The sequence below is a fragment of the Dermacentor silvarum genome, chromosome 4, assembly GCF_013339745.2.
Source record: "Dermacentor silvarum isolate Dsil-2018 chromosome 4, BIME_Dsil_1.4, whole genome shotgun sequence".
NCBI lineage: Eukaryota > Metazoa > Arthropoda > Arachnida > Ixodida > Ixodidae > Dermacentor > Dermacentor silvarum.
The window spans coordinates 100,025,182-100,037,061 of record NC_051157.2 but is presented as its reverse complement, the minus strand read 5'-3'; positions in this window follow the sequence as shown (position 1 = coordinate 100,037,061).

Sequence of the window (11,880 nt, the reverse complement as noted above, 5' to 3'; positions counted from 1 at the left end):
AGGAAACGGATACCATCGGGACAACGCTAATTCGAATACGAGAATTGAGGTATAGTAACAAGTTAACAGAACAAGCACTCTTCTGTAATTGGATTACCTTGAAGTCCTCGCATCGACTTTTATAGACGCTTTAACTAGGGAGAAACTGTGTTCAGATTATGTGATCAGCAGTACTCGAGAAGCGAAATCAGATTTGTTCCGCTCTGTTGATAACTTCGTCTCCAGTTTCTACTAAACTATCTATCCTTTTTCTTCCTTTTTCTTCTTTCTTTTTCGTTCAGATACAGCGATTAATATTTACGTTTCGTTTATACGGGAACATACTGTCGTGCGACTCCTGCAGTACTGTCCTCTCTTACCGAGACAATAAACTGCAATTTCACGGGCTGTTTTTCTCTTCTCCCTATAGAACCACAGGTCGCTGAAGTAAAAGCAGGCATTCGCAGTCATTGCAATGAGGTATGTACCATATTGGCCTTATCGTTTAGAGACGTTCCATATAACGGTGTTAATAGTTATACCTCAAGTTGCCGCAAATCGTCCGACTTCAGGAATCAAAACCTGTCACTTGCGTAACACACAAACATTAACTTCGGCATCTACGAATAATCACTAGTACATTCTGCACTGACCAATTGTGTCCTATTCTTTGCTATTGCACTCACACTCGTCTCATTCTTGGCTTTTCTGAGTTGCGAACCCGGCTCCAAGTACAGCTGTCTCCTTGGAATTTCTCGCGCACCTATTACTCCTAGCGTAGCCGTAGCTTCGCTTCCAATGCTTTGGTGAACTCCCACGTTCTCCGCTCGATACAGCCACGCGTGAAGGCTAGACGAATGCAACAGAGCTGGGAACTCCTACCACTTCCCCCTCTCCCCCCATCGTGTGTACAGCTCCACTGTAAGACTGGCTAACGTCTTCTGGACATTACTTGGCGATTCTCTCTAAAAGTGCGCAAGAAAGGACGACTGCTAACCTTTTGCTGCCTCCGTAGGCGGCTCCTGAGCAGCTCGCGCTCGCGGTACTCTGCGTCGGCTCTGAGTCGCCGCTGGCGTTGCGCGTTGCGCGCCCTCTCGGCGGCACGGTAGGACTCGTCCAGGCGTCGGATCCGCTGCCGTTGGGCTTTCAGTGACCTCCTCAACGCGGCCGCCGCCGCAGCCTCGCCCGCGCAGCACTGCTGCCGACACAGTCGTCTACGACGAGGCTGCTGCTGCAGCATCAGGAACGACGCCGGGACGTCGGGCAACGTTTCTACTTTTACCGAGGAATCAGCGCGAGAAGCAGCAACGAAGCTATTGGTGAAATGAATGGTACAAGGGTTCCAGGGGAGCGGGTAACAGTTACAGGCGGTGACCGCAGTCTCGAGACAGGCGTTGGGGTAGGCGCTGTCTCGGTGATCGCATCTAACGCCACAACAAGAGCAGTTGGGCCACATCAGGAACGCAGCTACTTAGGAGGAAGTGTCCACGAACTTCACAATGATAGCGTAAGCAGACAATGCACCGAGGGTGGCCTGCTTGCTTTGCCGCTGCAGATGCCCCAGGAGTTCTTTTAGGGAAGCCCGACGATCGGGGGTAACCGGGCTATTGGGACAAGTAGCGCAGATAGTAGGCGTACCGCTTCTTGGATCTAGAGCCGACCGTCGTGGATGCGATCTTGCGGACCAACTCAGGCAGCTCGCGGTGATTTGACGATGGCCTTTGAGCACAGGACGCTGCCAGCCGCAGAGAGCTGGGAGGCTGGGCAGATTCAAGAGCCTGTAGACCTGGCTGCTGCCGTTCGAACTGCGTGCGCGCGCGTGCGCACGCAGTGACTGACAGCATTCACCTTTCGCGCCTTGCAGTGGGTAAGACGGGCGCGAACTTGTCGGTTCCTTCCTGGTGAGTAGACATCATATAGTAACAGCACGCACATTGGAAGGTGTCTATAACATAGAATAAACTTTAATCAGAACAGCTGGCGAGCGTAGTGAGCATGAGCAGCTCCTGCGCTCTGCAGGGGGGGCTCCAGGAGTCATGTTTCTAGGCACAGACCCGTTTTTAAAGACGATAGTCTTTCTTGGGGAACTTAAACGCTGAAAATTTGGTCTGTCTGTCTGTCTGTCTGTCTGTCTGTCTGTCTGTCTGTCTGTCTGTTTGTCTGTCTGTCACCCGATTCAGCCACTCGGCCAAAGTTGGACCACTTGCTGACCACCCACACTACTTAAACTGGTACGGCTCTTCATACTTGTGAACGTTATCGATCACAAAGTAAATATTACGCATATCTGAGGCGCAACATCACTAGGTAAGTATTAGGAGGTGTGTTCCTTTAATAGAAAATACATATAGATACGTAACTCTAAAGACCCTAGTTTCTTAAGCTGCGCTGAAAATGCCATGCTATGCGCGCCGACGAAGGACGTTCCCCGACTACGCGCCGACGAGCGCCCACTGCCATGGAGGAAGGAAACCCTCTGCACAAGCTCATGTTTCCCGATGTATTGCCAGATGGCGTCCATGTCTCACGCAGCGCCTCCTTAATTTTATCAATGCCAGCCAGATGCGGCCGATTCAACATAAAGGAAGCGCTGTCTGAGGCAGGGCAAAACATAAATGGCCGCTTGATGAAATAATGCGGTAAAATGAAATCTGTTCAAACAAACCTCCATTGCATTTATCATGCCAGGACGGAAATGGTACGAGAACAGCATCACGGGTGGCCGCGGATCAGACCAGCACTCATGTAGTACGGCCGGCAGAAGACTATCGTCTTTCGACGACATTTGCAGCGAAGCACGCAGATACGCGGCAATTTTTTAACACGAAAGTGTTTTATGCCGGGGTCCACCAAGACATCACTGACGTATTTCCGTCACGGATATGACGTTCTTACAATGTACCGAACATAATACAAAGAAAGAAACCAGAAGAAAAAGTTCCACAAACATGCAAAATTTGGAAATCGAACCCACGACCTCTCGGTCCGCGACGATAGATCGCCGAGCGTTTAACCACGGCCGCTGGATAAAAAAAAAAAGGTGCACCTTTTTTTTATCCAGCGGCCGTGGTTTAACCCATTGCGCCACAAACGCATTTGCAGAGAGCTACACAGACGCGCCTTATATATCTAACACTCCTCCGTGTACCCGCGCTCTTGCTCGGGGCGGTGCCGCCGCCTACGAGCAGAAAAGAGAAGTACTGCATTATGACACTAACGCGCACCGTGCGACAGTGAACGCTTCGGTGGTCTCAGCACTACGACGCCTCGATGCCAGCATTCGAAGGGACGCTGGCATCAAGAAGCACTACCAACACCACCTAGGTGGCGTTCACCGTACTCAGCACAGCGGAGCGTGGCCTCCGCAATTAGCTCTGAAAATGTTTCTGAAGTTGATCGCGGAGGCTGCAATTACGACGCGCTGTACGCGCTGATTTGACTCGGTGACGATTCAGTTACGTGCTTTGTCTTGCGCGTTGTATTAGTGTGTCAGTTACGTGCTTCGTCTTTCGCGTTGTGCTAGCGTGTGCAGCGTAGTGCAGCTTCCATATGCACGACGGTTGCTCATGGTCATCGACGTTGGTAGTCGTGATGGAGGAGACGTGCCACCAGGCGTCAGCGTGGGTGCATCAACGCCTAAGGGCGCTTTAGCCACAAAACACCAATAGACATTATATATCAATGTGCAATAAACATTACACTACTTCTGTGAAGACACGTTTCACTTTCGTGTTCTATACCGATTCCTATATAAGAGGGATCAACCACATTTTTTCTTCTCTCTCTCTCTCTCTCTCTCTGTATTTGTGTGCATGCGTGAGAGTTTAGCTAAAAGAGGTACGAGAAAGTAAAAATGCGCACCAGCAAGACGGATCTATCGGTGGCTATCCGTGTGAACGCTGTCGTGCGGCGCCTGTGAGAATGTGACGCAATCTCGCACACGGTGTCACACACATGCAGAGGCGTACAGCGGCTCAATGTCAAGTATTCACAGACGCGCTGTATTGCGGCGCTAAAATATGGTGGAAGTAGAAAGTTTGTCTTTCTATTTTGACTACAGGTTAGTTTTAAAGTTTCTTGAAGATGCCGGTACATTGCGAGTCATCAGCCCCCTACATTCGTAGCACATCCTCTCTTCAGAGGCGGCTGCTGCGACAGCAATATTGTAGAGCACGTGCCTTTCAGGCCTTGCGTTCAAGGGTCCTGTTGAGGCACCGGTGCTACTTTCACGTACACGTTTTATGACATCACTTCAGAACAAACCATCCATGGTCATTTCCCACATCTCTAGTCACTGTCATCATTTTAATAGTTATATATTTTACGCAAGTTACAGCGACTGATTTTAGACCTATTTACAGCCACTCAACATCCACCATTCACAGTACATTCCTCTATTTCATAAACAATTGATTGGAAACTCATTACCATGTGTATGGCGCTCTTTGGCCGCGCCATTAAACCCCACTGATCATCACGAATCATCAAGCGGCCTTAGCTGCCTTTCTCGCTCGGTCGACCAGTTCGAGCCATGGTCCGCCGTGCCAAAGCGGGACAGGGCTGCCTCCTGTTGCCGTATGGTAAAATGTGTTATGATTGTGAGATCGGGTATGCTTGCGCATGTCCAACAATGTGGTAGAACGTCGCGCATTCGTCTCAGTATGGGCATTTATTTATTTAGAGTATAGCGTAAGGTTTATAGCGTGGTAGAGATTCAAATGTGGATACATTTGAATCTTCATACTCCGTAATATGGCGAAAACTCCAAACAAACACATATCCACATTTGAGTCTTTACCACGCCATACACCCTGCGCTGTATTCCTATAAATGTCCACACTGTGACCAATGTGCAACACTTTACCACATGGTATGGGCTTACGTAAACACACCACAGCTAACACTCATAACACACCCCACCACACGGCAATGGGAGGCAGCGCTGTCCAGCTCCGACTCGACGGACCAGCTCAACTTGGTCAACCGAGCGAGAAAGGCAGCTAAGGCCGCTGGACTCCTGGACTGAGGGGACCACCCACTGCAGAGCGGGGGAGCTACCTACGCTCGCGTGCTCTTTTTATTAAAGTTTATTCTCTCTCTCTCTCTCTGGATACATGTTTGTTATTTCCGTCATACTACGGCTTCGACTTGCGCGAGATCGTGGTGCATCGGCGGTAGTATTCTTCGGGACAGGCCGCATACCGGGTGTTGGAGCGAACACTTTCAAAGAATTTTTAAGGTTCCCTGTGGCCGATAGCACAATTGTAGTTCATGAGCTGGTCTACTCGAAGAGGTGAACATAACTTGCACAAAAAATTGAAATTCATAATCGACTAATTAACAAAATTCACTAATGAAGTTTTTTACTAATCTCCCTATGGCCAATATTGCAATTTACAAATTCTAGCCGTGGAGTTCTCAAGGCCGATTCACTTGGAACGAATTCTCAGGATGACACCAGAATGTTACGCGAAGGACGAGTCAGTAAGACTACCAACTATTTACAGGTTGTATTTACAACAGTGGTTGCAGCGCTGACCGGCTAGATTCACAGCGCCGATGGGGCGAAATGCGAAAACACCCGTGTACTTAGATTTATTTAGGTGCACGTTAAAGAACCCCAAGTGGTCCAAATTTCCGGAGTCCCCCACTACGGCGTGCCTCATAATCAGAACTGGTTTTGGCATGTAAAACCCCATAATTTTTTTTTAGCGCCGAGCCCAGCTCCTTCTTCCTCTTCTTTTCTCGAGTGACGGCGCCCGCGCGCCTCGTTCAAACAACCAAATACCACACGCGTGTAGCAATATTAATTCCCGAACTTTGCGGAGAAATGCATTGGCGTTCCAGTTACTTTCTTAACAAAACGTCGTTTTGTGCATTGAAGCACAAAACTAACTGGAATGCCTCTGCAGGTAAAAGGTAGGCGTACAGAACACGGACACAAGAAGAATGACAAGTCCAACATAAACGTGGTGTACATAAACATGTTTACACTGATGCCTTCATTCTGAATGCTGAAGGCAACGTGCTTTAATGATCATCCTCTTTGGCAGCCGCTGCACATCGCAGCAGCCCTGTGTAGCAGCGTGTGCTTTCGCGCTGCATTCTAGAAACGCAGTGAATTAACCCAGATGCTTCAATGAGCGATATATGTAAAAACAAAGTGACAAGACACGCTTTCACTTCGCATCTGGCGACCTTGTGAGGCGCGCCTGGATTGCGGCGGTGCCGTTGGTAAAAGGGAGCCGTGAAAGCCAATGACACAGCGAGAGGTATGGATAGCGACGACCAGGTCATCTGGCAATAAAAGCTACGAATAATTTTGTCTCGAACCAGTGGCCTGAGCTTGAGCGACTTGGTGGCGCAAACGCACTTCTGAATGAACCACGTCCCCATTGTAACCTCTCGAAAACCGAAGATTGCTCAGGGAGATGATCGCTTACTGTCAGTGTCTGGTATGTATTATCGACCAAAAAATTTTACGGACCATGGGATCTCGGAAAACGCTAAATATCCGAGCAGCCTTTAAAAGTAGCCAGCAACACCGTACATCACAACGTTGTTCGCACATACTTGTAGAGGCTGGAAATGGGAATACAAGGCTCCGTTTTGAGGCTGCGGAGATAGTCAGCTTTCTGTAAGATCCCTTAAACCGTAAACATTTTGGTTGATAGTGCGTATTGCTTTGTTATCGCTAACATAACTTTAGAAAATTAACTATTTCGTGCAACGCAATCGCACTTCTTGGGCTAGATTGCTCTAAGAGGCGGACATTATTTGCACGAGGCATGAAAATGAATATTTGAATAATTAAAATTTTTGCTAATCAAGGCTTAAACCAATTACTTTGCGGCACATATTGCAACTTACGAATTGTAGCAGGTGGCTTCTAGAGTTTTATCCGCTTGTAACGAATTCTGAGAATAACGAGCCAGCTGCGGAAGAAGACGACGACGCTCGAGCCAATGCTGATGATGATAATTTCGTGAAACGCGCACTTTTTGCGGCTAGCTTAAATAGCTCGGCTGTTAAAAGAAAAAAAAAAACACCGCATATCCACGGGGTGAATGATGATGAGTGGGCGAAGCTCCGGAGGGAATCATCGGTAAACCGTGAATCTTCCGTGTAATTCGCCCAGTCTCGCCGCACTAAATCGAACGATTGACTTCCACCAATGATACGCGCCATATGTGACGTCATTCCTATTTTATAACAGCACCCTTCATTATAATTGCACCATCTCCCGCTTAAGGGGACGCTAGCACAAACGCGTTAGAAACGTGCAGTACTCTCTAGTAAGGGGGAGAGGCCACAGCGTCTTACGCAGCCGTTTACACATGCCGGAACGTGCACCGCGTTTGCCGACGCCATCAGCGTTTATGAATACGGGGGTAAGGCGGAGAGGCCACAGCGTCTCACACCAGATTCTTACACGGGCCGTAACGCGCTAGCACAAACGCGTTAGAAACGCGCAGTCTTTCGTTAATGTTGGGTATTTATTGTCATCGTGGTGCTTGTGTCCATGTGCGCTTCGTGGCGTAGTGATAGTTGTCGCCGATTTGGGCACTCAGCTGATGAATGCGCTTTGACGTATGCTGATAAGCTCCGGCATGGCACGCGTCCCCCTGATGAGGTTGTCCAAGAAGTCCTCGATGATATAGGAGGTTTGTCACCAGAAGGAGCAATCGGATCCACAACATCACATGTGGCTGAAGGCACATCAGCGTTGCCTAAGCAGGAAGTAAGCGGAGTTACAACAACCGCGCTTCAAGATCATGCACCACCGCAACAGGACGTGTCTGAAGCTGCGAAGACAGTGTCCTCCCACCGTCCTCAGCAAGATGTAGTGGATGCCTCAATCGTGTCGTCGCACGCACCACAAGAAAGTTGTGATGTGCGCTCCTCTACCGTGTCATCGCTTGCTCCGCAAGAAAGTGGTGATGTGAGTGCCTCTGCCGTGCCTGCGCTTGATCTGCAGGGCGCTGGGCCACAGCCTAGTGAGCATACTGCAGGTGTGCCTGGTTCTGGTGCAGTGGCAAAGCGTCGTGCGATGGGTGATACAAAGTCAGGGGAGACGACGGAAGGCAGCGATTCTTCCTTGAAAGGACCTCGTCGTAAAGCATCTAAGAAGATGCGAGGATCTCGACGATCAAGGTCCAGAAGCCCAGGTGTCACCTCTCGAGAGGCGTCACCGAACTCGATGCAACATACCTAAAGCAATTGTCAGTAACCATGGCGCTGTCACAGCAACTGAGCTTTGCAACTTTGAATGTACGAGGGCTGAGATCTAGACAGAAACAGGTACAGCTGCGCCGATTACTATCTCATGGCCGCTTTGACTTTGTCGCCATTCAGGAGACAAAGTTGGAGAGCGATGAGATGACCGGCAATGCCCTGCAGCCTTTCCTCACAGATTACTTTGTTTGCGTATCACACTCTGTTGGCCTTTCCGCAGGTTGTTTTTTGTTTCTAAAAAGAAATCTTCCTTTTTTGATCTCATTTATAACGTCGACAGCCAAGGCCGCTTCATAAGTTGCGATTTTCAGTTGCATGGTGTGCTGTGGCGTTTACTTAATGTTTATGCTTTCAGTGATGAAGCTAATCGAGTTAAGTTTTTTGAAACTATGGGTAACGTGCTTGATTGCGATCGTTCTGTCGTTCTCATGGGAGACTTCAATTGTGTATGCCATCCATCTGATCGTGCTCAGTCAGTGAACAGGCGGGATAGGAGTGCTGATGTGCTAACATGCGTCACTGATAACGCTGGCCTCATTGATACCTGGTCTTGTGCTAGGAGTTCGTACTCCTACACACATTTCCAAGGCCGTTCCCATGCTCGTCTGGATCGCATATATGTTTCTTCAGCACTCCTAAATTGCCGGATTTCATGTGAAGTGCAGCCTATTTCATTCTCTGATCACTGCATGGTGATTGCCCGGTTTGGTGATAATGGTCGCGCTAATTTCAAACCAAAGTGGAAACTATGGAAGCTTAATGTAAGCCTAATTAGCGATAAAGAATTCATATCTCGAGTACGTTCATTGCTATTATCTTGCTTTTCTAAGAATTTACATTCATTTGCAGCCTGGGAAATGTTTAAACTGGAAATTCGAGACATAGCAATCGAAATTAGCTCGATAAGGTCGTATGTCAAAAAGTGCGAAGAAAAAATGTTGCGGAAAAGCCTATATAACCTTCATGAGATGGAATCAGAAACACCTGGCACATATATAAATGAAATCACTCTTGTTAAAAGCCACCTTCAAAAATACGATGCTGAACGCTATAGAGGTGCTCGCATTCGCGCTCGTACAACCCGTGTCTTGCACTCAGAAGAACCAACGCGCCAGGCGTTACTTGATGAGCGTCGGCATGCAAATTCAAAACACATCTCAGATGTATATTCTAATGGCGTGCTTGTGACAAAAACGGAAGAGATTATCAAAGAATTTCAAAGATATTATACAACGCTGTTCAGCTCAGCTCATACGCCAAATCCTGATGTTCTGACACATTTCGTCTCCCTAGTTAACCCTCTCTCAGAGGATGATGGTTCTGTTATTAGTGCACCATTTACCCAACAAGAAATAGAACTTGCCATTGATCAGTTACCGCTTTCCAAAACACCAGGTCCTGATGGAATCTCTGGGGAATTTTATAAAGCCTTTAAATTTATATTAAGCCCTGTTTTACTTAATATATTTACTGCTAGTTTTCATGAAGATTGCCTACCACAATCTTTTACTAAAAGTCATATTATCTTAATCCCTAAAAGTAGTGAGAAAGAAAAATTGCGGTTTGTAGAATGCTATAGACCCATTACACTGACAAATGTAGACTACAAAATTTATGCAAAAGTCTTATCTAATCGACTCCAGTATGCAATGGCATTACTTATTGGACCTCACCAGACTTGCGGATTAAAAGGCCGTTCCATACAAACAAATTTGCATCTAGTCCGAACAGCTCTTCAGTACTGCTCGTCCCACTGTGATCATTTTGCATTGCTTCAGATCGATTTAGCAAAAGCATTTGACCGAGTGAACCACACGTTCCTTTTCAAACTTTTAGAACACGCCAATGTTGGATCCGTTGTTTACAACGGTGTTCGCATGTGCTACACTAACTGTTCTACCAATATAATTGTTAATGGAAATCTGTCCGAGCCGGTGTCTATTCTTTCCTCTGTAAAACAGGGTTGTCCGTTATCACCACTTCTATTTGCCCTTTATTTAGAGCCATTGTGTATAAGCATTCTAAAATGCAGTGACATTCATGGCTTTAACATTTTGGGCAATGAACTCAAAGTATTGGCTTACGCAGATGATCTTGCCTTTTTCTGCTCAGACAAACCGAGCATTGACAAGGTGCTATCATTGACTGAAAAATTTGGTATGGCTTCTAGTGCCCAGATAAATTGGTCAAAAAGCTCAGGTCTTTGGTTTGGCTTATGGGGATGTACGCCGACCCAATATGCTGGCATAGAATGGACAACCGTGCCACCTAAATACCTTGGTGTACCTTTTGATGCATATAAGCTTAGTGCACATTTCTGGCGGGAACGTGTACCGGCACTTCAACGCCATGCGGATACCTTTACGCCACACCGCCTTTCTATATTTGGTAGGGCGGCAGCTTGTAACTTGTTCCTGGCTACAAAAATATTTTATGTACTGCAGATACTTCATTGTGCCCGGACTTATATTCAACGATTTCATAGAATATTTGCTACTTTTGTGTGGTCCTCCACCTTTGAGCCTATGAGACGAGATAATATCTTTAGACCCGTATGTGCTGGCGGACTTGGCCTAGTGCATCTATATGTGCGACAGATTGTTTGGCGTTTCTTCTTTTTTCGAGATACTTCACACCCGATACTACGATCATTCATGCAAATGAACTTATTCAATGCATTACCCAATCTGGTAGTTTCGTCCAAATATTCTGAAAGACCTTGTTTGTGGGGTTTTTATGTATGAAGTATATTTCGCTGTGCAGTTCCTCATGGTTCGATTTTCTACTGAGTATCTCTACACAGTGTCCAGAAAACAACTATACAAAGATTTGATATCAATGATTTTCCCACCTCCACTTTACCGTTCTACATTCTCCAGTTTGCCAGGGAAAGACGTACTTAAACGAGTCCGCAAGATGCCTTTATCCCCATGTACAAAAACGTTTTTCTTTAAATTACACAGTGAAACATTACCTGTCAAAACTTGGTTGCACAAAAAAGGAATTTTTGTATCCACTGTGAACTGTCGCCTTTGTGATGTACCTGAGACTATAGAGCATTGCTTCATAAGTTGTAAAGACGCAATATTGTTTTGGGATGTGCTCCAAAGAACTCTCAAGAAAGACTTCATTTTGAATCACCATACCATCCGATACTTGATTGCACCCCACGGAGAAGACGTGCCTTTTGATATGTTTTTCTTAATTGGACTACACAGCTTATGGAAGACGCGCATGTTAGACAGAAACGCTGAACCTGTTGTTTCGGCGAAATTTCACTACGCTCAAATGATTGGTCACTTGAAGGACATGTATGACTTGACAGAGTTTCAACCGGACTGGTACCATCTCTTGTTACGTTGCTTGTCGTTGCCACCTTTTTAGGATCAAAGTTGCTTGCCACGTGTTTGAGAACAAAGCTACTTGTAGTTTTGTTCATGCAGGGTGTGCTTAACGAGATTTTAGGCCATTTCTAGGCCATGAGTTTGAGATGTGTTGGCTGGTGCTTGCACGTTTTCCGCAGATAGTATTTCTCTCGCATATATATGATGCAATAAATACCATGTAAGAAAAAGAAAAAAGCTTCGTGGCGTAGTGGTTAGCGCCGCGCGTGGTTTCTCGTCCCCCCCCCCTCGTGGGCAAGCAGCATTTGAGGTCCCTGGTTCG